This window comes from Sebastes umbrosus, chromosome 23, assembly GCF_015220745.1.
Source record: "Sebastes umbrosus isolate fSebUmb1 chromosome 23, fSebUmb1.pri, whole genome shotgun sequence".
Classification (NCBI taxonomy): domain Eukaryota; kingdom Metazoa; phylum Chordata; class Actinopteri; order Perciformes; family Sebastidae; genus Sebastes; species Sebastes umbrosus.
This window is the reverse complement of record NC_051291.1, coordinates 19,148,001-19,175,372: the sequence shown is the minus strand read 5'-3', so window position 1 is coordinate 19,175,372 and position 27,372 is coordinate 19,148,001. Positions and strand designations below refer to the sequence as shown.

The window sequence follows — 27,372 nt, the reverse complement described above, 5'->3', positions numbered from 1 at the left end:
TGATGCCATTATCTTCACTCTAGCTTAAAACTAGCTAAAACTGAGCCTGCTACAACCTAAAAATTGCAAGTTGCGTTAATGTGTTAAAGAAATTAGTGGCGTTAATCGAATTTGGGTTAATGCGTTATTATCGTGTTAACTTTGACAGCCCCACATGAACACATGTATGAACAGTTCTAAAGCTGCCTGTGAAGGATTTGTGTCTGTGTGTAAACAGTTAATAAATGCTGTTTGTAATCATAAACCTGTGTTATGTGTTATCAAGCATTCATTAACCATTTATAAAGGTAATTAATTATACAGTTAGGTGTGCTTCATAAGACGAGCTGTTGCTTGTTGACAATTGCATTAATAACCACTTAAAATGTATGTCATAAACCAGCACTGCTTATAAATGTTAAATGCGGAGGTTAAAAGAAAGTGTTCTGGGAAAGATCAAATCACGGCAAGGTTTATGGAACTTAATGAGAAAGGTTGCATCCTATTAATTCAGATTTGGCTGTATTTGTGATGACAGATTTGCAAACTGGGTCTTTCATGTTTAGTTCGGTGCGTTTTTATTTCTGTGCTTGCCCGGTGCACAGGTCTACCTCTTCAATATCCATAACCCACACACTAAACACCTCAAGGCATGTTATTTACGTGTTGACAGCTGTGTCCAATCCCAGGTGAATGCTTAGATGTGAACCTGTATCCCAGGCCAATCACAGAAATAGCATGCAAACCCATCAAGATTCTCAGTCTCAAGATCCTGCATCTAAATCAGTCAAAACACACATCGTGTATTGTTTCAGGGGTGAGATGAAATCTGCAATCTGCGCACAGAGGCCCTCTCGTACTAAATATTTCATTGACAATAAACACTGCTGTGATTGATGTGAAGCCGAGCCACTCAGAGAAGGGCGAAAGAAGAAGAAAAAGAGGGGAGGATAAAGGAGGGGAAGGAGAAAGGTCGAGGAATAGAAAAAGACAGACTCACTGTAGACACAAAGCAATAGAACGGATCTAGATTCTGCTCATCGGGTTGCTACAATAATAGAGGTTTCGAGGTCAATGCATGCTTGAAGTGAGAAATACTCATTTAATTTTACATATAGGGCCCAGCCTTGTTTGTAATGAGGCCCTATGAGTCATAACGCTTGCCATGTTAAAGAGGGGGTGGACATTACAGAGCTGGAAGTGAAGGCCAAGCTCTCACTCCTCCATTGGGCAATTTAATTACTGCAATCAGAGGATCAAGAGTTACCGGAAACGACTTCAGTTCCACAATCCCTCTCAATATATTAAGAAACATGGCTTTGCGTAGCTCTGAAGGGCCCTCTTTTCTCAACGATCATCTCATCATTTAAACGTTTTTTTCCCCCTCTTCTAGGCTTCATTCCTCTCCTGTAGTCACGGTCACTCTCAAACCAAGGCTGAAATCCCCTTTCACTCACCAGTACGGTAAGACTCATGAATAAAATATACAGACGAACAGGAATAATAACGCAGGAGGAACAACGTATTAATAGAGCCTTTGCATTCATCTGTGACTCTAGAGTCATCCTCTTAAGACTGGCCACAATTAAAGTTTAAATGAATTCTTTCAGGAATTAGCACTTTTATAATAGCCTGAGGAAAGAAACGAAAAACTGGAAACACCTAGCATGAAGGATGAATGTTTAATGTCAGAGGGGAGCACACTGACTGGTGAGAGAAAGTGATTGGCTGGGGTGAGAGCAATTCACCGTTAGCTGAGCCCTTGTTGCCACATCAAGCTCTCCATTCTTGCACATATGGAATTTACAATGATAACAGTAACACAGTTACCAAACAATAGGTCCTACATTTCATACGGAGTAAATAAAAGCAGGCTTCTCATTCATGGACTTAAATGACGACTTTTGCTAGCGATATTGTATTATACATTGTAGTATATTGTATCGATACGCGGATGTCAAGTATTGATCTTTTATTATATAAACTATTAACCTCTTAATCTCGGCCTCTGTTCTGTCTTTCAGACGTTGTAGCAGGCTCAGTCTTAAAGCTAGAGAAGATACTCTACTGGTATCATGTGAAACTAGAAAACCTAAGGAATCGATTGGTAACAACCACGTCATGTTAGCTTGTCAAGAAGAACGCTAAATAAAGCCATTTTCAAAGGGGTCCCTTGACCTCTGACCTCAAGATATGTGAATGAAAACTCTGAGATGAACAGTTTTAAAATGGGAAGCCTCTAAATACACAAGATGAATACATACATGATGAAATCCTAAAGCTAAAGTAGCATGGTTCCCACACAGTGGATGTTCCAGACTGTCACCCCACAAAATAACGTTGTTCACTAATCACATGCCCCTTGCCTTTAGAAATATTACCAGGTTATAACTGTTGATTGTAAGCTAGTTAGCCAGACATACTGACATTTGCAGCTTTCATTAGGCCAGATAAACACTCTGTTCTGCAAATCACAAACCTTTTTTAAGGTAATCTATGCACATTTGTTGTTAAGGCTGATATGCAGATGTGTCAAATATTTTTCTGTTATCAGTGATGTTGATAAGTGTGCAATGTAGTGAGTCATTTGAGTTGGTCCCAGGGAAATTGAGTGGTTCCACAATAAAATGTGTGCTTTTTGAGAAATTGTAGTGTTAAACTTGGGTTTGATCAGAATATCAATATATTTTTTTTGTAGAATAACTTTATTTATATTCAAATCAACATTTTGTAATATATATATATATATATATATATATATATATATATATATATATATATATATATATATACACACACACATACTGTATATACAGTATATATATATACACACATTTTTCTCTCTAAAAAAGAACATTTCAAAGTATGATTTAATCCATACAAAATTTAAATAAGCTACTTTATAAATTTAATAGTTCAACATTTTGAGAAATATGCTCATTCGCTTTCTTTATGAGAAGAGTTTTAACATTTTCCCTTCACTCATTGAGACTATGAACAAAATGGGATCTCGTCAAAATGGCGGCCGCCGGTGAAAATAATTTTTCAACACAGCGCATCCCCTGGACGGTAAAGCATGGGGTCATCATTGACACGAGTTAATACAGCATCAATCAGTGGTCACGTGAATTTATTTACCAACACCAAGCTTGTAGCTTCGATTATTGAAATGAAATCTGTGCGGTGAGGATTGGTGTTGATGCAGCAAGGGCATTTAGTCTCTCTCGCTTCATGAGACTATGATCACGTCTGTGCAAGACAGATGCTCAGACGGTAAGAAAATAATGACCGGTCGGTGGATTTTTTTTTCTTTTTTTAACAGCAAGGTTTCTTTTGTTTATTTCTATGATTTCAACACAGATTTGTTGTTCACAATGTAGCATTATCAGGGAACACTGTATTATTATTTATGGATGAGCATTACTAACAAACTATTTCAGGCTCAGAAGGTAGCAGAGGTCAATAAACACTGAGGTACATGAGGTAAGAGCCAGATATATCACGGGCAGGTTAGGTTTGAACGTAGGCCCTAATAGCCGATCTTGTGTACCCTCATCCATCTCCATCTGCAGCTGACCAGTATAAGGGCATTGTACTGTAATTGAATGTGAAGATGCACAGGACATCCCCCGATACACAGACACAAAGGGATGAAAGAAGACCCTGTCTGCTGAATTCAGTCTGTCATAGAGGAAGGCTTCTTTACAATGCGCATGCTCGAGTGTACGCCAGAGCGTGCGGGCAATCTTCATGCATGTGTGTGCACAGGTATTTGTGCGTTTCCATGTGTGGCGAACACACCTGACAGATGAGAAAGAGAAGGCTCGGGGCCCACCGGGGACCAATTTCCCCAGTCTGTTCATTACTGGGAGCGGGAGGGAACAATACTCCGCAGCCCGCCAACTTCATTTGCTGCCATTTTCTCTCATTCTCTCCCTCTCCTCCTGAAACACGACAGCGCGCCACCCGGACTTCCCACAGCGCACCACTGCACGCCTGTGAAGCCGAGATTGGTTGCAGTGGGCTCTCCAAAGCTCCAAAGCTGTCGCCGCTGCCTAGAATGTTTTCTCTCTCCCTCTATTTTTCATCTGTCATGTTTCTGAGAGTGAAAATAAACCAGACATCTTGGTTTTAGTTTTTTTTTTGTGCTATTGCATGTGGGCGCCGAGAGTTTGAAGTTGGCACTGGAGAGGGGAGAGGGAGTGAGACAAAAAGACAAAAGCAGAGATACCAGCCTGCATTTGAAGGATGCTAATGCACCAAGATAGCAGCAAATGGAACTTGAATGAACCATCCTGTCATGGACTTGGGCTTTTAAAGTTTGTTTGCCTGGTTTTCTAGTGCTCATGCACACATAAATCTGCAATATACTACAACACAATGAATATTTATTTTCAAACGATGACACTAAACAAATGAAAAATCCTGAAAATGTGTCTGTGGTTGGGAGCGAGACACCATGCAGTGAAGCAGAAGATGCGATTTGTATTTCGGAAGAGAGACAAAGCTAAAATTAGATGGCTGATGTACAATAATGATACTATATCAAGCCAACGCGTGCAGCATATGATGGATCCATGCTGAAAATGAGATCCCATTTCACATTTCTTGCAACACTTATTCTTAGCGAGCAGGAACACAGACAAATAGAAACCATCAGATGGAAATTGATCCTTTGCACGAATCAGTTTTACAGGCAGCTCACAGATGGGTGTGCTCACAGCAGCATGCCGAATAAATCAGGTTTGTAATGGCCCTTACTGCAGGCATGACAAAAAGTCTAAAAGAGGCACTGAGCCCCATACGGGCTCACGGAGCCACCGGTGACAAGGCGTTTTTCTGAGTCAGATGCCGCCTCTTGAAAATGAAGGGTATATTCAGTAAGTAAGTCTCTGTGGAGCCAAATGTTTCCTTGAACTATTTGCTTTCAAGAGTGAATATCAATGATGTGTGGGAATTACAATCTGCACTAGAAACAAACATGTTTGAAATTGAAATGCTGAATGAGACATTTGACTGAAAAAAAATAGGTTTCTCTTGTCTCAAAAATTTGCTTTTGTGACACAGGGATCAATCCCCTGGAGCTATGACTGCCAAGACGCATTGCAAATTGCTGTGTCGTGTATCATCCCTCTTAGGAAAATATTTAACCTTGTATTTAACAGTCTGCAAGCTAGCATGAGCCCTATTTTAGGCAGCTAGATATTTACATGTCAGCAAATACAAAAATGCAGTGTATGTGACATTACAACACACTAGGGCTGTACCGAACACCATTTTTGGGCTCCGGAGCTTCAGTAGTAGTCAACAGCGAATATTCAAAGCTTCAGAGTCTTCACCCACACATGCTTTTTCGAACATAAATGTGTCATGATGAGTCTGCACACGCATCCATTTGCGCTCAGCGTCTTGCGGGCCCTCTCACCCTAAACAGCGGCGTTTTCAGGCTGCTGTATCTGTGCAATATGCACCACCGGTAATGGCTTGCAAAGGCTTCCTCTCAGCCCTTTTTATCCGAGCCTCGCGTAGTTTTCGCTCTGACACAAGCAACGGCGACGAGGGCTCTTGGCTCGTCTCCGTGACATGACTTGGGATTAGGGGTATCACGATTTTGATTCTAAATCGAAAATCTATCGAAATAAAGCTTCTGATTTCAACCATCGGATCAGTGACTCTCCAATAATTTTTCTTTCTCTTCGCCCCCGACTACATGCGAGCGTCCAAAGGAGAAAAAAACCAAACAACAGCACTTTAAAGACAACACAGCGTATCTTACCAGGAGCCTAACCCTAAGCCTTTCACAGCGGTTAGAAAACTCGTGGCAACTCCGGTGTTACCAATTACACCAGACATTTTTCAAGAAAAGATGACTGTCAATATCTGTAGAGCACTTACTTTGACCTTTAGCGTTGGATGACTTTGTGTCTGGCCTCGCCAGTCCAGCTTTCGCTCCGGGGCCGCAGGTGTCCAGGAAGTGTTTGGTTTCCATCAGCAGCCACTTAACACGACTCCTGTGCAGCTGAAAGCAAAACAGTAACATAAAGTAGATATTTGAAATTGCAAACAGGAAAGCAGGAGATTCACACACCGATGGCTCAGCCTTCGGGAGCAATTTTGGGGTTAAGTATCTTGCACATATGGTCTTAGTGTGATACATTCCAAAAAAATATCACACTCGATAGCCTCTCTTTTTAAAGAAGAATTTGAAAGTGTAAATGACCGATGTCAGGCCATAAAACCAACGATCTGTTGATCTTCGCGATTCAAGACTCCATGGTTCAAAAATGGCATACTGTGATTAAATTGAAAATCAAAATGAAATCTTCAAATCAAATTGTGGATTTTAAGAATTGTGACACCCCTACTTGTGACGGACTCAGTCAGACATTTCTCAGTTCTCGGCCGAGATGGACGACATAGCGCTGCAACATGTGTCATTCGGTTTAATTAAAGGCATTCATTTTTAAAGATTCTGTGGTTCTACAGTTGTTGTTTTTTATTGTTATTGAATAAGAAGCATTTTCCAAAAGGTTTGGTGTTTTTTGATGCCTCTTTGTTGGGGTTAAAAAAAAAACAACTAATATCCAAATACCAAAATTGAAAATCGATTATCTACGCAACAAACAAATAACACACATCTATTTCCAACCTTCTAAATGGGTCGAATTACAGCAGATATGCGAGATGATCAAGTCAAGAAAGTGGCAATAATCACTCTCATTCTCTGCCTGTGTGTGTGTGCATGTGTCCCTTTTGTGTATGTAAACTGTTCTTTGTATTTGTGCATTGTCCTATGTCTTCACAAGCAGAGATCCTGAGCTAAATATCAGCTTCTGTGCTGACTGGATGTCTGCGATTGGGTCTAGACTTGTTTTCACCTTTCTGCCAAATTACTGTCATTGTGTTGAATGGCAGATATGGGGAGCTAATACACATCAGGCGAATTAGTATGCCCCCGAAGCGCTCAGTGCACTTTGTCAAGACGAGAGGTGATGTAAGAGGGGATAAATGTTGCAGTTTCCCCCTGACCTGGGGCTCAGCATCCCCCGCACAGCGACACACTGCCCCCTCTGGGCTGCTAATGGAGATTATATACTTTCAACAATTTAAGCAGCGCTCTTTTAAAGTGATTTATCCAGATTTGCAGTGACGTGGGAGCATCAAAGCTCCTGGTTCTGTTGTGAACATGATGAGTGTCTTTATAGCAAGGTGGGTGCTGACGTTAAGAGGGATATTAGGGCACCTCCCATACCTATCAACCAAATTACACTCCGCATACATGATGTTTAATCTGGATTTGAATACTCAGGCCTGCAAAACAGCAACAATCTCAGACTTGGTATTATGGAGGGCATTTTTCTATATTATCTGTCATTTTGTAGACTAAACTATTGAAGAAATGGTTAAAAATAATCATCAGTTTGAGCCCTAATCATTTTTTTTCTGTCTGCTGGCTTGAAACAATATTTTAAGTGTTCATTGTCACAGCTTAGGTATGTGCCTCTTTTTGTTCTTCTTCCGCCTCAGCTGAGGAAGTTAAACTCCATCCTTTTAGTCCAACACAGTCACATAACGGTGCCCGTAGCACACTCGTTTTTTTTTAATAGTTGACGTGTGTCAAGACACAGCCGGTGTGCAAGATTTTAAATAGAAAACAATCAGCAGGGGTGTTTTGATGTGCATCGTATGGCGCCGGCTACAATGCTTTGTCTAAAGTGAGCAAGAAATTTGCAAGACAAAGTAACATTACGGTAGCCGAGTTAAAACAGCCATATTTCAAGTTGTAGCAACGACATGTCATTTTTTATGTTCTGACTGTACCAAGCATTCATTTCCCTGATGTTGCACAGACTCGTTCAACACTGGTATTTCAAGTATTTTATCCATTCTATCCTACCACGCATCCGTGATAGGGTTTCATTTCTGGTAATCTACAAAACCTAATGCTCAATGCTTGTGTGCATTCTGACTACAAAGGATGAAAAAAAGTAATCTTCTAGCAATAGCTGAATCTGACAAGGTTGTGGAATAGTTTCTTTAAAGAATAGGAATGCTGCAGAGAGGAGGATCAGTGACGAGGGGTAACTGGGGCGATGTCGTCCTCGTGATACTTCTGGACCTTCGCCACAACCTCTCTAACAAGACATGTATGGAGGGAGAGCAAAAAGTGGAAAGGTTAGTGTAGTAATAAAAGAGCAGATGTGCTTGTTAACTTGAGTTAAATTTATTCATAAAGTGCTCTTAAGCACTAAGTGCTTAACAAAGAACAGGGGTGATGAATAAAGATGAAAAGAGTACCGAAAAGAAGAGAGAACAAGCATTTCACAAAATGTTGTGATACGGGCCAGAAACCTGTGTGGGAGAGTGTGCATTGCTCCATTTTCTTAGCATAACCTAATGTTAATACGTTTCTTAACTTGGAAGCTTATTACTGAGATGGAACAATGATGCCCTGGGAACTTATACTGTAGGAGAATCCAGGGTCAAAGTCAAAGTCTTTAACTGATTGCTTGAAACGCGTTAACTGTTTAAAACACTTTCTGAGGGTATTGGAGCCAAATAATACATCACTTTCTGATATCTATCATTTTACATTGGGTAATAAGCACATACACTGCAAGATAACAAAAACAAGGTGGACACATACAGTGGAGCCTAAAAAGCCACAATATTACTTGTCCAAGTACTGAGCCCTGAGGGACTTGCTGGAGAAAAATGATTCCTTGTTTTGCGTGGAGAAATTATAATCCTTCAGAGGCAGTGTGCTATAGTTAGTCATTGTGGGCAGGAGGTTTGTTTTATGGTTGTTAATAATGTGACTTCCAACAACAACAAAAAGAGTGCAATCCTTATTTCCCTGAAATGGAAGAAGAAAAAGAAGCTAATAACTAATACAAATTTGGTCTGCTCTCACAGTTTTATTCTTGTTTAACAGCAGAAGCAGTCAGTGTGACTCATGCTGACTCATGCTCCCCACGTTGCACTTCACAATACAACCTTACACCTGTTCCCAAAATACAGCGAACGAGCTAACATGTGGCAAGAGCAGACAAAAATGACCACTCTTAAAGGATAGATTTGGATTTTTTTTCTTAATACAACACTCAATACTAAGAAATGTGGGACAAAATCCATAGTTCCATGCAAACATGTGTTAAATTAATTGAGTATCTTCCAAAGTTATAGCCTTTTTGAGTATGAAATAGAGCTGCAACGATTAATCGATTAGTTGTCAACTATTAAATTGATAGTCAACTATTTTAATAATCGATTAATCAGTTTGAGTAAAGAGAAAAAGTAAAAATTCTCTGAACTGAAAACAAAAAACCCTGAATATCTTTGAGTTAAGGACAAAACAAGACTTTTGAGGCCGTCATCTTGGTCTTTGAGAAACACAAATTTTTCACCATTTTCTGACATTTTATAGACCAAACAACTAATTGAGAAAATAATCCACAAATTAATCAACAATGAAAATAATCATTACTTGCAGCCCTAGTATGAAATTCATTATTTTTGTCTCCTCGGATAGCGTTTCCTGTCCATACCACAGCGGAGGAATATCCCCTGTTGGAGTGGGATTGCTAGACCAAAAGTTACCCGTAATAAACCCACACGAGCTACCGGGACTAAGAAACAGACTTGATTTGGATAACCCTCACTGCGAAGAAGAAAGATTTTTGCAGAGAAAGGGGACTGTGGATTTTACTGCCCATCACTTACAGTGTGTGTTATTTATAGTGTCTACTGGTTCCATGCAGAAAGGAGTGTTTTTTAGTTTTTTAGACAGACTCATATTCCCTTTGAAGAAAGGTGTTTTCTAGCCCAACATGTCCACAGGTTTAAGAGTCAGATCCTGGAAATGTTGTGGCAGGTAGGGTTGACTGTGGGCTGGTGGTTTTGGCAGGCTTGGAGGTGAAGCAGGTCTGTGAGATGCTGCAAAAATAGAGTGAAAGTCCAATTTTTCAAGCAAGCAACACATCACTTGTCCTGTCCGCTGATGCATGAGGTGGTTAGGGCCGTTTGAGAGCACTGAAGGTAATTCAATACTTGCTTGTTTGCTTGCTGGCATCATGGCGTGTTAGAAACGGGTATTGGGTGTTAAGAGATGTGTCCCAAGTACATGAGCATGTCCTGAGTCAACCTCATCTATAAACATGGGAACTCTGAGAGCAGAGGACCGTGAGCATATTTTCTGTTTGGAACAGGAAGAGAAGGATCCGTTGAACGAATGCTCCTGGGAATAGATCAAGCCGATTGGATATCATTCATTTGAACGAGGAAGAAAGGGAAACCACTGGCTCCATCTTGTTTGGATAATGATAACAGAGGTTCATTGGATACCTGGGCAGACCAAATATAACAGCTTTGATCCAATATTTAAATTTATTTATAATTCTGACATTGAACTCCTTGTATATTTACCACACCTAAGCATATTTAATACTATGTTTCCTTTACAAGGCTGTTTTCCTACAAACTATAGATTAATTTGCCGCCTGTGTCCTTGTATTTTCTTGGCTCAGCTCAGTCAGCTCTCATCCCCAGCTGAACTAGCCCTAGCTCTATGTATGTCAGCCTAAGGGGCCTGTGGATATGTGTACGCCACTGCGCATGCGTGAATTGTGTGTTTGTCCTACCTGGCATAGTGCATACTATCCCTGAGGACCACAGTGTGTGTTAGTGTGTGTGTGTGCTTGCATCACTCCAGCTGTCTCCTCACATCCATCCGTTCTCTGATGACTGAACTTCACAGCGAATCTCTCCGAGACGCTGCTTTTAGGGCTCCACCCAAACAGACATTACATTTCAAACAATGCTTCTTCTTGGGATTGGAGCCAAATCACGCAGTGGAAAGCGGAACTTATAGATCAGTGTGTGCAGAGGAAGCCATCTTATTTGAAACAGACCGGCACTGGATGGACAGCTAGTTGCTCGGAGATCAAGCAACTCCTCTGATGTCGACAGGAGAAAGCATGCAGTTGACTCTAACGGACAACAATCTCTGACTTTTCTGCCGTGGTCTTACTCATACAATAAAAGCAGGACAAATTGCTCATCCTCATTTGTGCAATTTTATTTAGCTACCTTTCAGCCTTTGTATGTTTTAGCCTTACTAGAGGAGATCATTCCTGATGTTATCTGGGGCACAACATCCACTAAAGGTACAGAGAGCGCAGATAGACTTATATTTTATTTATAGACCTTCAACATACAGTACTGTGCACACACAGCTCCATCACAAAAGAGGACGAAGAAAAACCCCTCTATGGACATTATTAACCCTACACTCCCAGGAAACAAAGCAACACACACTCTTGCACACACTTTTTCCGATCACAACAAAAATATATAAAATGAAACCCCCCAAAAAAGAAAAGAAAAATAGAACATGATCAGCAGTAAAAAATCGCTGTGCTGACTGTGCCATTGTTTTCCTATGGATAGGGCATTGCCTCCCAACTGGGCAGAAGTGCTGCCCTTGGCGTGGCGCTCAAAATTCAAATTACTTCAACTTTAACCTTGGTTGCTGCTGACCTTTTGAAGCGCATCCAATGAGATATAACAGCTGTGACTGTTGTTTTTGCCAAGACACAGTGTATGTTGTTCCTTGCGCACTTTTTGATGACATATCATACCTGCGCTGCGCTTTGCCTCTGCGCCCTGCCTCGCGGTGGGCGAAGAGCAAATTTCTTATGTGAAGGCAGCTTTAAGGCCTTTACACACCATGGGCGTGACGAATAAACGACACAAAAATGCGGAATACTCGTCTGCGAATATTACATGTCTAGGGATTTTATTGTGAAAGGTAAGAAAGGAAGGAGTGGATCTGGTCTGCGCTGCCATTGTTGAATGGAGTAATAAAGTTGTTCTGGCTACGGAGCCTCTGTGTTTTTGTTTCCTAAATATAGGCACAACTTAACCGGTCCCGCACAACTTGATTGGTTGATGCCTCTATTCACGGTGCAAAAGCTCAGAAAATCGACCTCATTCTGAAAAAAAAAAATTACGTTGTTTTTTTGCCGCATAATATTCGCTTTCTGTTTGTAAGCAGTCATGACAAAAACGACAGTTTGAAAAAAATACATTGATTGAAAAAATATATTCTGAACTACTCGCACGGGCGTAGTGTGTAACGGTCTTAAATCAAGTGATACCAGATTGCAGATTATCTTGCACTTATGCAATCTTGGACTTGTGTGTGAAAAATGTTAAGCCAATAAACTCGTGCACAATGTGAAGGCCAATGCCATGTGTTGTTCTTGAATGTGCCATAGGGAACCAGGTGATTTGTTTCCAGAGAAAGTAAACCGCTCCACCTAAACCCCGCCTCCTTTCATTAGTTATTTCACTGTGGACAGAGGCCTCTATAAACACCATGTGGACACAAATCGTTTTCACACTAAAACAGTGTTTTAAAATTTAGACGGCCTAATGTAGACATAGTGTGTTTCACACACAAACACACACACACACACACACTCATACGGGTCACACATGCACACAGAAGTGTGAACTTGCGACTTCCCAGACCATTTAGATTATTCCTGCAAAGGAAGTGTTGACAGAGAGCTACAAGTGTGGGATCGACAGCGAGTTAATTAACAGCCACGTTTCCAGCTCCCCAAAGATAAACAACACCTGTAGGGGGAAGACGGGCTGTGTGAATTCAACCTAACACATACAAACGGAGAAATCGCACGGATCATGAATATACATCAACGTACCACACAATACAGATAATACTGTGAGGGGTGTATAACTCAACTAATTTCCTGCATGCATTACAGGGCCACATCGTTTATAGAGCTGTTTGCACTTTTCAAAGTTGATTCTATTGTATCTGCATCATCGATCTTCACCGCAAGCAAGAGTTTCAGTGTTTTACCGCATGAATGTTGTTGTTGATGTTAATGAATGTATTTCATAGAGGTCAAGCAATTCTTGCAGGGTTAACTTATTACAGTGAAGGTAACGAGCTCCACAACAAACAGCGGCATTGACAGCATGTTTGCCCAAAGCCACAAACTACATTAATTGGTCACCCATCACTAAAAACCAATGAGAAGTCCAGGAGGATTAGCTCCTACCAAATAACACACAGGCTTACATTAGGCAAGTTGGTTTTTTTTCTCATAAATTAGAAATTAATGTATTTTCAAAACTGAGACGTAGTGATAAACATAGGTGAAGGTTTTCACTTTAATTTCTGCAGTTGACTCTGTGCCCTCAGTGTTTCTAATTAGAGCAAACAAGCCGTTTCTCTGATGGGGTCAGTGTGCTCTAGCTCCTCTGTACCCTTCTGAGCCAAGAAAACAACACATCTCCAGATCAGCTATTCCATTTAATTGTGTTGCTCCTCTGGGTTCCAATTTACTTTGATGATGTATAACTGTGAATGTTCTGACACGGCCGTGTTCTCCACCTGAATGAGAAAGAATGCCATTGTTTATTAAAAAATATTGATTAGAGCAGCTTTAAAGCCTTATTTTCTTAAAATAAGTGAAACTGAGATACTTCTTTCGCAGCCCAGTGTCCTATAGGCAGGACCGACCATTCCACGGCTCACGATTTATATCCAGAGCAGAATGTATAGTGCATGCTTTATTTAGCCAGACAGTATGTACTGTAAGGGTGTGGAGGTCGGCGTCGTGGATGTAGCATTACATCTGACCTTCATGCAGGAGAGTGAAGTTCACCTCCCATTACATAACACTCAACAAAAACCTTTTATATATATATATATATATATATATATATATATATATATATATATATATATATAAAAAAAAATTTTAAACGAAGCATTTGAATAGTGATTTGGGGGTCGAATACCATGGCAACGGTCGAAGCTTCGAAGCATTCGGGTCAACCCTAGTTTCCTTATTCTAGAGCAGCATCCTGCCTTATTCTTGTTTCGAGATGCATACACTCAATTCCAGAAAATTCTTAAAACTTGTTATCTATTTGAAATAGGTTAACAATTTTAATGCACTGAGAGCTTGTAGTAAGGCATTTAAGACTCAATTGTGGACAGAAGCAAACTGATGACTGCTTTTGTGCAGTGAATGTACTTAGACTTTACTGTGAAGAATATTGTTTATCTGGCCCTTTGCCAACAAAGAGAGGCTTATGAATGGGGAGCATTACAGGACGGTACATTCAAAGCAATCAGGCCCTTTTGATGAACACACCATACTAAATGATTACGTTCCAAGGCCGAGGCAACGCACTGTAAAATCCGAACATCAAGCACGGTTATTTCTTTCTCATTTTTAAAAAACAAGTATCACACTTTATCACACAGTGTCGCACACTGGTAACTGTAGTCTTAAGAAATATCTCAAGAGTCTAGTGAAATCTTACATACTGTGAAATCAACATCATTGATGACAACCGCTTGCAGCATTATCCGGACACAAGCGCAAATTCCGTCTGATATTACCTCTAGATTGGAGATAATCAGTCGTTAAAAAAGGGAAATGAGGCAGACAGTGAATAAATAAAGGGAAATATTCATTTCTGCACCCCACGTGGGATGTGGTATGATATGTCTTTCATTTCTCTGCAGCAATCAAATTCGAGAGTGGAAATGGCAACAAGCATCCAAAGGCCTGCTGGTAGCAGCGTGCCTTGCAGACAAAGGCGCCGCTGGTGCCCTGCAAACGGCATGCTGCTTTCAGCGGCACTATGATGCCTTCACTGAACGGGCATAATAAATCATCTGCTGGAGGGGAGATGGAGAGAGAAAGGGTTGGAGGGGGGGGGGGGCATGATGAAAGCAGGGATTGAGAGGTGGAGGTGTAGAAATACAAAGATCCGGAAGAAAAACATGGGAAAAGAGGGCGACAAAAGCATACAAGAGGCTTTTATGCTCTGTTTTATATGTTGCTTGATTCACTCCATGTTTGCTTTCTCATGCTATCCACACAACACTTCCAGGACAGCTTTTAGCTCAACATTGCCTTGAAAATGGGAATAGAATATTGATGTTAGAGTCCTGTGGGAAGTGGTCTTTAATGTCATCCCTATGCAACGGAAATCCGCCTTGTTCTGTTTGAGTGAGCACGGACAGGAAGTACAGCTATATTTAGGAGGTAGGTTCTCTCCCATGATTAAACAAGGAGCACAACAATTAACATTTTAAAGGTTAGCCCCTCCGTAGAGAAACATGCATGTTGTCCCGAGCACCGCACATATGGCACAGTCTCTATTCTGCTCTGCTTTGCGATGCCGGCGTTGTTTACTGCATATCTTAAGAGTTTGACACAGTTAGGATGGAACACGAGCTAAGGTTCAGGGATAATCCCTCAGAGAGAGAGAGAGAGAGAGAGAGAAAAAAAGAGGGAGATTATGAGAAAATGATGAAAAACGGAGTAACATGCTGCAGGAAGGCAGTGTTTCGGCTGTGTTTCAACATAGGTAAGGCGCAAAAAAAGCAGACTTCAATCAAGTGATGACTAGAGTGGGTCCAATAACGAGAAAAAAGCCTCTGCAGTGCCTGATCCAACTCCGATTGCATGCAATAGCCCTCGACAAACTAAAAAAATAAGACAGCTATGCCAAAAAAGGCAGAGAAAAGGAGGCCGATGCAAATTCAGTCTGGCTAGATCCAACACAATTAGCCTCTGTTGCTCACTGTCACTGTACCACGACCCCAGAGAAACGAAGGTGGGCGGAAGAGACGCCATCTCATATCTCATGTGTTAGAATGAGACCTGAGGTAGAACCTGTCTTTTGTTCTCTTCCAGGCAGAGAGCCGACTATTCCCACTTGACGCCACCTCTCTCCTGCCGTACATATTGCACAACCTGCTCAGATGGTTGCAGAGAGGCTGCGATTCCCTCTGCGATTTCTCTTTGATTCACACCCAAATCTGTATCGACACATGCGCACAAAAAGGGCCCTATTAAACATGTCTACAGCAGTCACAATATATCATGGCTGTGCATATATTTACAAGACTTGTCACTTGCACTAGAGTTTAGTTGATGTGCACGAAACATAAATAGAGAGTTAGCTACAAATACTATAAGTGCCTCATGGGCACCGTAAAGTGGCACCTCCTCCGCGCTATATAAGCCTGCCAATACTGGCAGCTCACACACACAAGAGCACAAATGTACACTCATACTTCCATTTGTCAGAGACGCACATACACACACAAATCACTATGAAAATGCTGTGCAATAACATCATACTGTACCACATACACATGCCTGGGCTCCCAGTCAACCCAGCCCATCATGATGCTTCACTATAGCAGTACTCAAGATGGTGGGCAGGACATTTTCTTTTATTGGCCTGCCAAAGAGATGTCATTGTACTATCAGTATGAATTGGACCTCTTCTGTTGTCACGCATCGTGGTTTATTGTAGCGTGACTGACAACGCTCGAGTGCATTACTCTCATCCCTCGCTGTTGAAAACATCAAGAGCAGACCAGACACATGAAAGAATGCCAGCAGGTATATTTCATTATTTTCCTGGAGCATCAACCGCACACGCTCCAGGAGAGGTATGGAGATGATGTGCTGTAACCACAGAGGACATACAATCTCCATCTGTGTCAGCTAAGTGCACAGTAGTATATCACTTGTGTGGTAACGCTGTGGTATACAGTATTTCTCAGTAAAGATTATTTTACTGTAGCAATAAAAATGAATATTATTGCTGTCATGCACATGTATGTATTGTATGAAGGTAAACATGCTATGGACAATCTTTAATGTCACCAATGCTATGCTCATAATGACAATGCTAACATGCTGTAGCAGATACTGTATAATGTTTACCATTGATCACCTTAGTTTACTGTTGCGTGTCAAGATGCTTACATTTGCTAATTAGCTCTAAACCAGTGAGCAACTCCGGGGTCTGAAAAGTGAAGCCACTGCGAAGTGCCTTCAACTTGCATTCTTTCTAATAGCCAGCAGGGGCGACTCCTCTGGTTGCAAAAAGAAGTCTGATTGTATAGAAGTAGTAGTGTAAGAAAATGAGCCTACTTATCACTTGATTTATTACCTCAGTAAACATTGTAAACATGAGTTTATGGTCTCAGTCGCTAGTTTCAAGGCTTCTTCAATACAGCATGATGTTCATTTAGGAAATTATGGTCCAATGTAATGTAATGTAATGAGTAAAGTAGACCATAAAGCAGGGGATGATTTAGGGCGTGGCTACCTTGTGATTGACAGGTCGCCACCACGGCGTTGTCCGGTCTGGGAGTTGTTCGTGTTATTGTCTTACAACTTTAACCCTTTCATAGTGTGTTTCCAGTTCAGGAAGGTTAATTATAACCTATCTGGTCGCCTAAAAAGTTTTATTCAGCGTTCAGTTGTACTTGATTCCACCCTCTTGTGTCGCATCTAGTTGCAAAAAAACAAAATGCCGAACTTGATGATTCAAAACTGCAGTCCACAAACCAATGGGTGGCGTCACAGTGACTATGTCCACCTCTTATAAAGGGTCTATGCACTAAACACACAGTACAACTAAGCCGGATGGGTAGGTATTTGGTCATAAACCAAAGTTTTGAACAAATTGAAATTAATTTCCAACCATCAGGTGGATCCCAACCTATTACAATTCATCTGGAGGGGAACATGAACATCTGTACCCAATTTCATAGCAATCCATCCAATTTTCTTTCAAGATACTTCAGTCTGGATTAAAGTGGTGGTCCAATCGGCCGAGAGAGCCATGCCGCTAGCATCGCTGAGAAGAAAAAGAACATGATTTGCTAGAGTGGCATTTTTCCTACTTCTCCTTTCCGATGAAGACACACTACTTAATCTACATTTGCTCACAAGACAATACTCGAGGGCAGCTGACATAGAAAGGGGAGCTTGTGGGGAGGAGGAAAAGAAAATCAAAGCATCAGATCAGTACTGCGCTAATCTCATTGCCATTTAGACCAAAATTGATTTCCATAGGAAGGAGCCCCGGCCTCAGGGCCTCCGCAGCCCAGTCTCATCGTTCAGAGCCTATGGCCTTATTCAATAGGAGCTAAAGGCCAGGCTGGTGTTTATAAGGGAGGTAATTAGCTTAGTGTCTTGCCATGCTAAGTAGCAGCCCCTCCAAATCAATCCAGTCACTGTGACCCACTCTGCAGGGTCACCTGCCTCTTTTACTGACTGAGCACAGGAAGTAGTAGTAGGTACTACTTTGCATCATCTCTTTGAGCAAATAGTTGCACTCAAGCACTGTGTTTATTGAACTGGTGAGTTTATAGATTGTCTCTTTCTTTTCCATTCTGACGTGCTGTCAACAAAACCTCTCCTTTTAGCCAGAGAGGGATATGCAGAAGCTGTTATGACGGGTTCACATGATTATAGGGAAAGTGTGATCTAGAACATGGACAGATGGATGGATGAGTGGATGGACAATAAGTAAAGTACGCCATAGGCAGACAGAGGATGGGGAAAAAAGAAGTGTACAAGCCTCTCCATCATACACTGAAGCCATGGCAACAGCGATAATGGTTGGGATGACAACTGAAAATACAATTATTTTATATCTATAGATTGTCCTGAACTTTCTGTTTGGCTTCATGTGTGAGTGGAGCCAAGCAGAACAGAAAGAGACTTTGAAAGAAATCTTTGGCAGTCTCTGTAAATAAATAGCATCATTAAACCCACAACTATATGGTCCATCCATTGTAAACTGTCAGAAGCCTTTTCTCGTGTCAAGGACCAACAACAAACTGATGTGCACACCCTTTATGTACTCATGTGAACCTCTATAACCTGAAATACCCTGAGATGCGGAGTCACATAGGCAGACAGAATGACACAGAGATTGATAAATAGACACATAAAGCACAGGCTGTGGATGGTGTTGAGAGTCTAAGGGGGTAAACTTTAACAGACAGAACGAAACCTCTAGAGAAAAAGGAAAAATTCAGGCGCTAAAGCTGAGCGGTCCTCCAATCTTACCGGGCAGATTGCTGTACTGTAAATATGTCCCACTTGGTGGGAATCAGTGTAAAAGGCAGCTAGCAGCTGGTGCTTAGCGGGGTCCTGCTGGCCCAAGCCCACAGCCACCCCGGCTCACTGATGAAGACAGATGGATTGGGCCACAGCCCCGACGCAGGAAACACACCCCCGAGCCGGCAGATTAGAGCCAAGCCTCCAATGGAGCCCTGATAGCCCGCTGAGGGAGAGAGAGCAGACTGGGCAGACAACTAATGCTTGGTGCACAGGCACCTCTTCACATGAACTTTTGAACCAAGGAGATGATATGGAATGAGGTCGGCTGAATGTCAATGGTTGAGTGAAACGGTGCACAGCGGAACTGCAAACGGTGGGATTTTTTAGAAAGATCATTAAATTTATCAGCAGGTAAATGAACAGCTTCCCATGTATTCAAATCATTTTGGGTAGAAAACGACCAGTAGTGCTTTAAAGCTTCAGTAGGCAACAATTCTTTCGGCATCATTGGGCAAAAATTCCATAATAACCTTTCAGCATACTGTAATTCAAGTGTTCTGAGAGATAACTAGACTTCTGCACCTCCTCATGGCTCTGTTTTCAGGCTTTAAAAAGTCTAGCCCGTGACGGAAGAATTTGACCAATCACAGGTAATTTCAGAGAGAGAGCGTTCCTAATGGCTGTGCTCCAGTTGGTGAGCGGTGCTTGGTATTTCCTCATGGCTGCCGGGTCACAAACTTTCTCATTTTACAGCTGAACCGTGCACTACAAGATGTTTCTGAAAACATTTGAGGCAAGAAATAGGCATTACAGTAACAGAATATTGATTCATATTTGATCAGCGCTGCCTAGTTTGACCGTTTGGTCGGAGTTCGAGAGTGATTGACAGCCAGCTCTCATAGCCGGCAGCTGGACGGCAGACTCCAGATGAGCTCTGACTGGTCGTTGGGAGCACCGGAGGACACCGAGGCACATGATTTTTTTCAGATTACCTGTCTCATGTACTACGGTCAGGATATGGTGACCGTTTCATAAAAATAACTTTTTTTAATCACATTTGCTCCATTTCTAACCACTGCTGCTTTAACAAATGACTTCTCAATGACAAGGTTATTTGATGCAGTTGGCCAATAACACCCTGCATGTTTACACTGACGTGGTAACAGAACCTCTAGGTAGCACAGTGCTGTATAGCTGTGTTGGGTGTGATGTTTTCCTTTCTCTAAAAACCTCTTCATTGTTTGGATAGCATCCATCCATAAAATATAGGTGAGTTGGCTATGAAGGCTACAGTTACAAACGGTGAGAGAAATTACATTTATAAGAACCAGCTGTATGTTCAGGGAAATGCAGATTGTTTTGTCCGTACACTGATGGACCTTAATGTTGAACTAAAATATAACCTTATGTTAATCTGTGTTCAATTTCAAGTTAAAAGTAGCTTACATTGCTGGCACTCTGACAACCCACGCAGCTCATTATTTTCAAATGCACTTTTTGTTTGTTAGCGTTGGCTTCACTTGCTACACTGCTTGAAAATGTTACACGTAACTATGCAAAACCATACAAGAAGGCCAACTGATGTAATACATCTCTTTACCAAGCTCTCCAAAAAACCTCAACACACAAAAATGATCTTGTGACAGCACATCAGACAGACACAGCGTTTTACTAATATACACCCACCATTCCATATGCATTGAAGCAACATGGCACAGTGGAGCAGTCGGCGCTGGATCACTGACTATGAGACAAGTTAATGCTGCAGTAGGCAGTATATTTGTTGGCATCATTGGGCAAAAATTCCATAATAACCTTTCAGCATATTGTAATTCAAGTGTTCTGAGAGATAACTAGACTTCTGCTCCTCCTCATGGCTCTGTTTTCAGGCTTTAGAAAATCTAGCCCGTAACTGGAGACTTTGACCAATCACAGGTAATTTCATTGAGAGAGCGTTCCTATTGGCTGTGCTCCGGTCATGTGACCAGAACTTGGCGTTCCTTCACCAGATTTCACAATGGCGGCAGCATCACAAACTCTCTCATTTTACAGCTAAACCATGTACTACAAGATGATTCTGAAAACATTTGAGGAGAGAAATAGGCATTAACATAACATAATATTGATTAATATTTGATCAGCGCTGCCTAGTTTGACTGTTTGGTCACAGTTTGCGAGTGATTGACAGCCAGCTCTCATAGACGGCAGCTGGACAGCAGACCTTAGATCAGCTCTTACTGCTTTTTTTCCTCCGGTATGTGAAATCTTGCAGATGGCGTTAGGAGCACCGGAGGACACAGAGGCACATGATGTTTTTCAGGTTATCTGTTAACATATTTAGCTTTCAGATACAACACGTACAACAAAAACCTCTACCAAAACAAGGCACAATTCACGACCAGTGTGCTAAGACCAAGTGACTGAGAGGGCCAGAGCTGGTGAGAGCTCCAGTAGCCCCGCGAGGATAGTATTGATCGGTAAAGCCCCTGCTAGGTGTGTTACAGTTGGCTCAGGCTCATCTCTGATTGACTTAGTGTGATGAGAGCATAATTAAGACTGCAGCACATTAACAGATGGCCGCAGCATCACACTGAGAGTGAGTTAGAGAGAAGATGCCTGGTGTGCATGTTATAGCATAGCGGAAGGCCTTACCAAAGCATGCAGTGCCTACAGATGCTAGTTGAAGTAGCTAGAACTTTTTAAAAAAGAGTGCTACAACATAGATTTATGATTTTTTTTGTTATGATAATAGGGAGAGCCGGCGTACTGTTCTGTGAAGTAAGACACACACCGACCACGTTGTGTAGCATCTCGTCAGTTGATGCATAGCACATATACCTAACACGCCATGCAGAAAGAGGGAGCAGCCGTGCCAGGATCCGGGCAGTAAATGTGATAAAATTTCTGCTTTTCTGGAGAGTTGACAGGGATCGAAGCTGGGAAATAGGACTTTGGTGTATCCTGACTTGGCCACCAATGTCTGGTCTCAAGTTGAAAATAATGGTGTTTTGACACGAGTCAAACGACCAGCTGTGGGTTATCTTTAAATCACCTAAAAGTTGTCTATGTAACTTGTGCTGTAATGGTGCAATTGCAAGATATTGGCACATTGAATTTCCCCTAATTTCCCTGATTTAAACATATCATTTGATAACAACTAACAAAGGAACAAATATTTTCTCCTCATGAGGAACCGTGTTTACTGTATTCCTTGTTTTGTCAGGTAATTACAAAGTCAGACTAGTGTAATATCACATTAAACATATAGTAAGAACTACAGATGTCTCAGCATGACCTAGAAAAACATGTCTAAGCAGACCGATTACTGTAATATGTCTTTACATGTCTCTTTAAAAAGCTGACAAGACAGCTTCAGTCGATGCTTAACGCTTCTAGTCACGAAAACCAAGAAAGTAGAGCACATCACTTCAGTTTTCAGATCTCTGCACTGGTTTCCTGTGAGTCGTTGAACGGATTTTAAAATATTATTATACATTCATGAAGCACTGAATGGTTAAGGGCCAAAATGCATTTCTGATTGGCTGCTATGTGACAAACTATGAAGACCTCTCAGGTCATCTGGGACAGGTCTACTTAAAATCAAGATTTATACCTTTTCTGCCACTGCATTTTATTACATTACAATTTCTCACTGCGCTGTTATTGCAATTATTCTTCTGTTTTGACAGTTTTATTACATTGCAGCTTATTTTTATCTCCCACTTAATTAAATGAATATGTTTTTAGACCACATCCATACAGTCCGTGTCTTTTTATACTGCCTTGTATTTCTTTGTGCTATACAATAAACTTGCATTGCCTTCTATTTTTATAATAAAGTGATTGAGGTTTATCTATGACATGCATGGACCAGGACAGAGAAGAGCCGTGAAGTCAGGAAATTGACATTAATGTCAGTTACATAGCAATATCTGTATATAGTTTCATAACATTAAATTTGCAGTTTGCTAATATTAGCCAACATTATCAACCGTAAGCTACATGTTACACAAGACTGTAATGGCTAAACTACTAAACTAAATTGAGCAGCAGTTTGTTTTATTTCTTTTGAATTTCTATTTATCATTTGTAGGAGGAAGATTGTGTTACTTCTTCTTTCAAATTTACATAGTCTCGCTTTAACATCAAGTAAGCCACATCCCATAAGTACAGTACAACTGCATCTCCTAACCGCCTACATCAACACTCCCACTGTTAAATGTTTTGTAGTCCAATGTTTACAACAACGAAAACAAAAAAATGGTTGAGGATTAACATTCATGAAATGTCCTGGAACTTTATTTAACAAGTGACTTGCACGGCAGGTCTGCTCATTGTGTTTACTTCTATTTTCCAGTTTTCATCCCGGCTTTCATTCTCCCTGTCTTTTGTTTAGTTTTGCCCCATCCAAATAGGATAAAAAAGTTAATAGAGGAGAGGAACCTCAGGGAGCAGATGAGAAAACAGTAGTCACGATTCAAGCCACATACAATTTGATGACATGACCAGAAAAATCAATAGGAATTCATTGTGAGAAACCCCCTCAGAGCTTCACTGCCAGAACAAAAGAACAATTCAGTGCTGTCTAGCTGAAGCGGTAATAGCCCAGTAAAGTCATTCTCCTGCAGGAATCAAACCATGCGTGCTGAAGCAGTGCATTATCCTTCTCGTGGCTTACCCCCCGCCGCCAGCCCCCTTTCCCGTTCATCACATATACCAGGGCGCTAAATTCTGATAGCGTTTTCTTTTGAAAACAGCATTTACAATTTGAGGGCAGTAGAAAACAAGCAACGAAATGAAAAGTTTGCAGAAAGGCAGAGAAACAAAAGTGTTTCTTCTGTTCTTTTGGCAGCCAGTTAGCTGCTTTTGTTGAACTCTGCGGAGAAGTCATAACCAGTTTGTAAATCCGAGGGAGATACAAGCAGCTGCTGCTAGCTTTCCAGCTGTGGTTAGCTCTCATGCCAATCTCTGATTTAAGGGTCTGTATATGCCACAAACATAATTGTTGGATGCCAGTGCATATAAATAATAAAGTTACTTGTAGTTATAAAATCAACATATGTTAAAAAAAAAAAACACACTATTGGCAGAGAGGAAGCTTTTCTTCACCATCTACAGATGGTTTTAACGGTTCCGATAAAATGTACACTGCGGCTTGCTGAAATTTGACCCCTATAGACTGTGATTCCACTCAGCCCTTTTTTTCTGCACCTTCATGCAACTTCCAAAATATTTTGTATTCCCTTGTGTTGCTGGTGCTTTCTCTAGTCTGCCCGAATGCTGCTCATCTACATTTTTCAGTTTTTCTCCCACAGCTCCTCTTCGCTGTTCTCTGGCTCAAATACGGATGGATTTCACCATTCGCCAGGCAGTTATTCCCCAAAGGATTCCCTTTCAATGGTTTGTTTCTCTTTGGGGTGGAAAATATTCTCTTCATTTCCAAATATGGACATTCACCAGTTTATCTAGTAATGACATAATTCCCATTCACAATTAAAATGTTTAGGTTTGATTAAAAGTTCGATTGTGTTCAAAGTCTTTGTGTGACCAGGCCTTTACTGTGTATCTATTATGTATAATTGTATTAGGTGCTGGACAAACTAGAAACAAGTTGTTAAACAGAGACAATCCCATGACAAAACTTGTTCAATATGCCGCTGTATACATACCTCTCCATTTAAAGCAGAGGTAGGCAGAATATTTTTGGCATCATTGCGCAAAAATTCCACAATAACCTTTCAGCATATTGTAATTCAAGTGTTCTGAGAGAAGACTAGACTTCTGCACCTCCTCATGGCTCTGTTTTCGGGTGACTTTGGCCAATCACAGGTCATTTCAGAGAGAGAGGGTTCCTACTGGCTGCTCATTCAACAGAGGCAGCTGTCGATCACTCACGAACTTGAGAAAGTTTGTGACCCGGCCACCATGTTAATGAAATACAAAGCACCGCCCACCATCCGGAGCAAACTTTCTCATTTTACAGCTAAACAGTACACTACAAGATGTTTCTGAAAACATTTGAGGCGAGAAATAGGCATTACAGTATCAGAATGTTGATTCATATTTGATCATCGCTGCCTAGTTTGACTGTTTGATCAGAATTTGCGAGTGATTAACAGCTGCTCAGAGACGGCAAGGCTCCAGCTCGGCTCTGATTGGTTGTTTTCTTCTGGTCTGTGAAATCTTGCAGATGCCATTAGGAGCACCGGAGGACACAGAGGCACATGATTTTTTCCAGATTACCTGTCTCATGCACTACTATCAGGACATAGTGACCGTTTTATAAAAATAACTTTTTTTAAATCATATTTGCTCCAATCTTGCCTACTGCTGCTTTGATTGACAATTGACAGAATAAACCAATATAGAGAAAAGCAAGAGAAAACTCCCATGAATTATCAATCATGCAACCAAAAGAAAGGCAAACTTCATCACTGAGAACCCTTCACACACACCCTTCACCAATCCTTCCAGCTATTCCCATCAGGCAGCCGCTTCAGAGCACCTCTGGCCAAAAAGAGAACTTACAAAAACTCTTTCATTCCCACTGAAATATCTATTTTAAACAGTGTGGCGTCCACACAGCAGTCCACACAGCAATCCACACAGTAGTACATTGCTTAGCTCCCGTGCTGGTTCTCCTGTCTGCTTCTCCAAATTGTGAGCATGCCGACCGCCATCTAAGTTACTGCATGCAACACACAGACCATCAGGATGTATATATACACTGTATATGTAGCAACGTCATCATGCAGAAACATACGTCAGGTCACGTGGGAACGTTTTTAGAAAGGCTTGGGGAAAATAGCATTTTGACACTAAAACATACGTACTTGGACCAAAATGTGAATGTTCAGATTTGAATGCAGAAGGAACACCACTGGGAAGCTACAGAATGATATAAAAAATAAAAAATTAAAATTAAATAATGGACCTGTCCGTCCTTTTAAGTGCTTCTCGGATGATATGTGATAAATTATCTGCTTATGGATCAAAATAGGAATTTGTATTGTCTGCTTGTTTTACATCAACTATGTTGTTACACAAGGAGTGTGCTCATGCTGTAGCAAAACCAGCTGTGTGATGTTAATTGTTAGTTTAGTTAGCATGACACTGGCAAAGTAATGATAGCGATAATAACATCTAAACGTCAATTATTTTGAACACCACTAATTTCTTTAATGCATAAACGCAATCATTCTTCCAGAGGTTGTACCAGGCTCAGTTTTAAAGCTAGAGTGAAGATACTGTCATCATATGAAACTAGAAAACCTAAGGAATCCATGTCATAGTAGCTTGTCGCGAAAAAGGTTAAATAACGCTCCAAACTTGCGCTAAATTTTGGCAAGAAAAACTGTCATGGCCATTTTCAAAAGGGTCCCTTGACCTCTGACCTCAAGATATGTGTATGAAAATGGGTTCAATGGGTACCCACGAGTCTCCCCTTTACAGACATGCCCACTTGATGATGATCACATGCAGTTTGGGGCAAGTCATAGTCAAGTCAGCACACTGACACACTGACAGCTGTTGTTGCCTGTTGGGTTGCAGTTTGCCATGTTATGATTTGAGCATATTTCTTATGCTAAATGCAGTACCTGTGAGGGTTTCTGGACAATATTTGTCATTGTTTTGTGTTGTTAATTAATTTCCAATAAGAAATATATATACATTTGCATAAAGCAGCATATTTGACCACTCCCATGTTGATAAGAGTATTAAATACTTGACAAATCTCCCTTTAAGGTACATTTTGAACAGATAAAAAATGTGCGATTATGCGATTACTACGACTTACCACAAACTGCATGGGATTATCATCAAGTGGGCATGTCTGTGAAGGGGACAAAGGACCCTTTTGAAAATGGCTATACCAGTTTTTCCTCGCCAAAATTTAGCGTAAGTTTGCAGCGTTATTTCACTTCCTTTGTGACAAGCAACTATGACATGGTTGGTACCAATTGATTCTTTATTTTTTCTAGTTTCATATGATGCCAGTATCTTCACTCTAGCTTTAAGACCGATCCCGTTACAACCTAAAAATCGCAAGTTGCATTAATGCATTAAAGAAAATAGTGGCGTGTTAAAACTAGTAATTTTGAAATTGGTGCTACATGACCAGAGAAAAGGCCGCTCTCCCCCCGGGCTGCGGCTATTGGATAAGCTTGACCAAAGTCTATAAAGCTCTATAAATAAGGGCAGCAAGGCAGAGCTACAGTGGAATGCATCTAAAATATCAACACTAGTCATCAATTTATGGAGCCAACTTTTCAAAGAGTTATATGATGATGTGCTGATGCAAGAAGAACAGTAATTGTTATTGATTTTGCTGATTCAGATGAAAATATCCTCATTGACACATTTCCAGTCTGCTTTTTAAACTGTCAATATCCTTCAATGTTATAGCAATAGATGACTAGATAAACAAAGCTTACAATATGAAGTACTTTTGGGATGCATT

General features: G+C 41.0%; 1 long non-coding RNA gene across 1 annotated transcript in view; it reads right to left on the bottom strand.

The window, feature by feature from the left end:
* Positions 1-27,372, bottom strand: part of LOC119483147 — a 215,800-nt gene that overhangs the window by 183,506 nt on the left and 4,922 nt on the right. Inside the window, exon 3 of the long non-coding RNA XR_005205630.1 lies at positions 5,875-5,998. This is a non-coding gene — a long non-coding RNA (uncharacterized LOC119483147). The remainder of the gene's footprint in view (positions 1-5,874; positions 5,999-27,372) is intronic.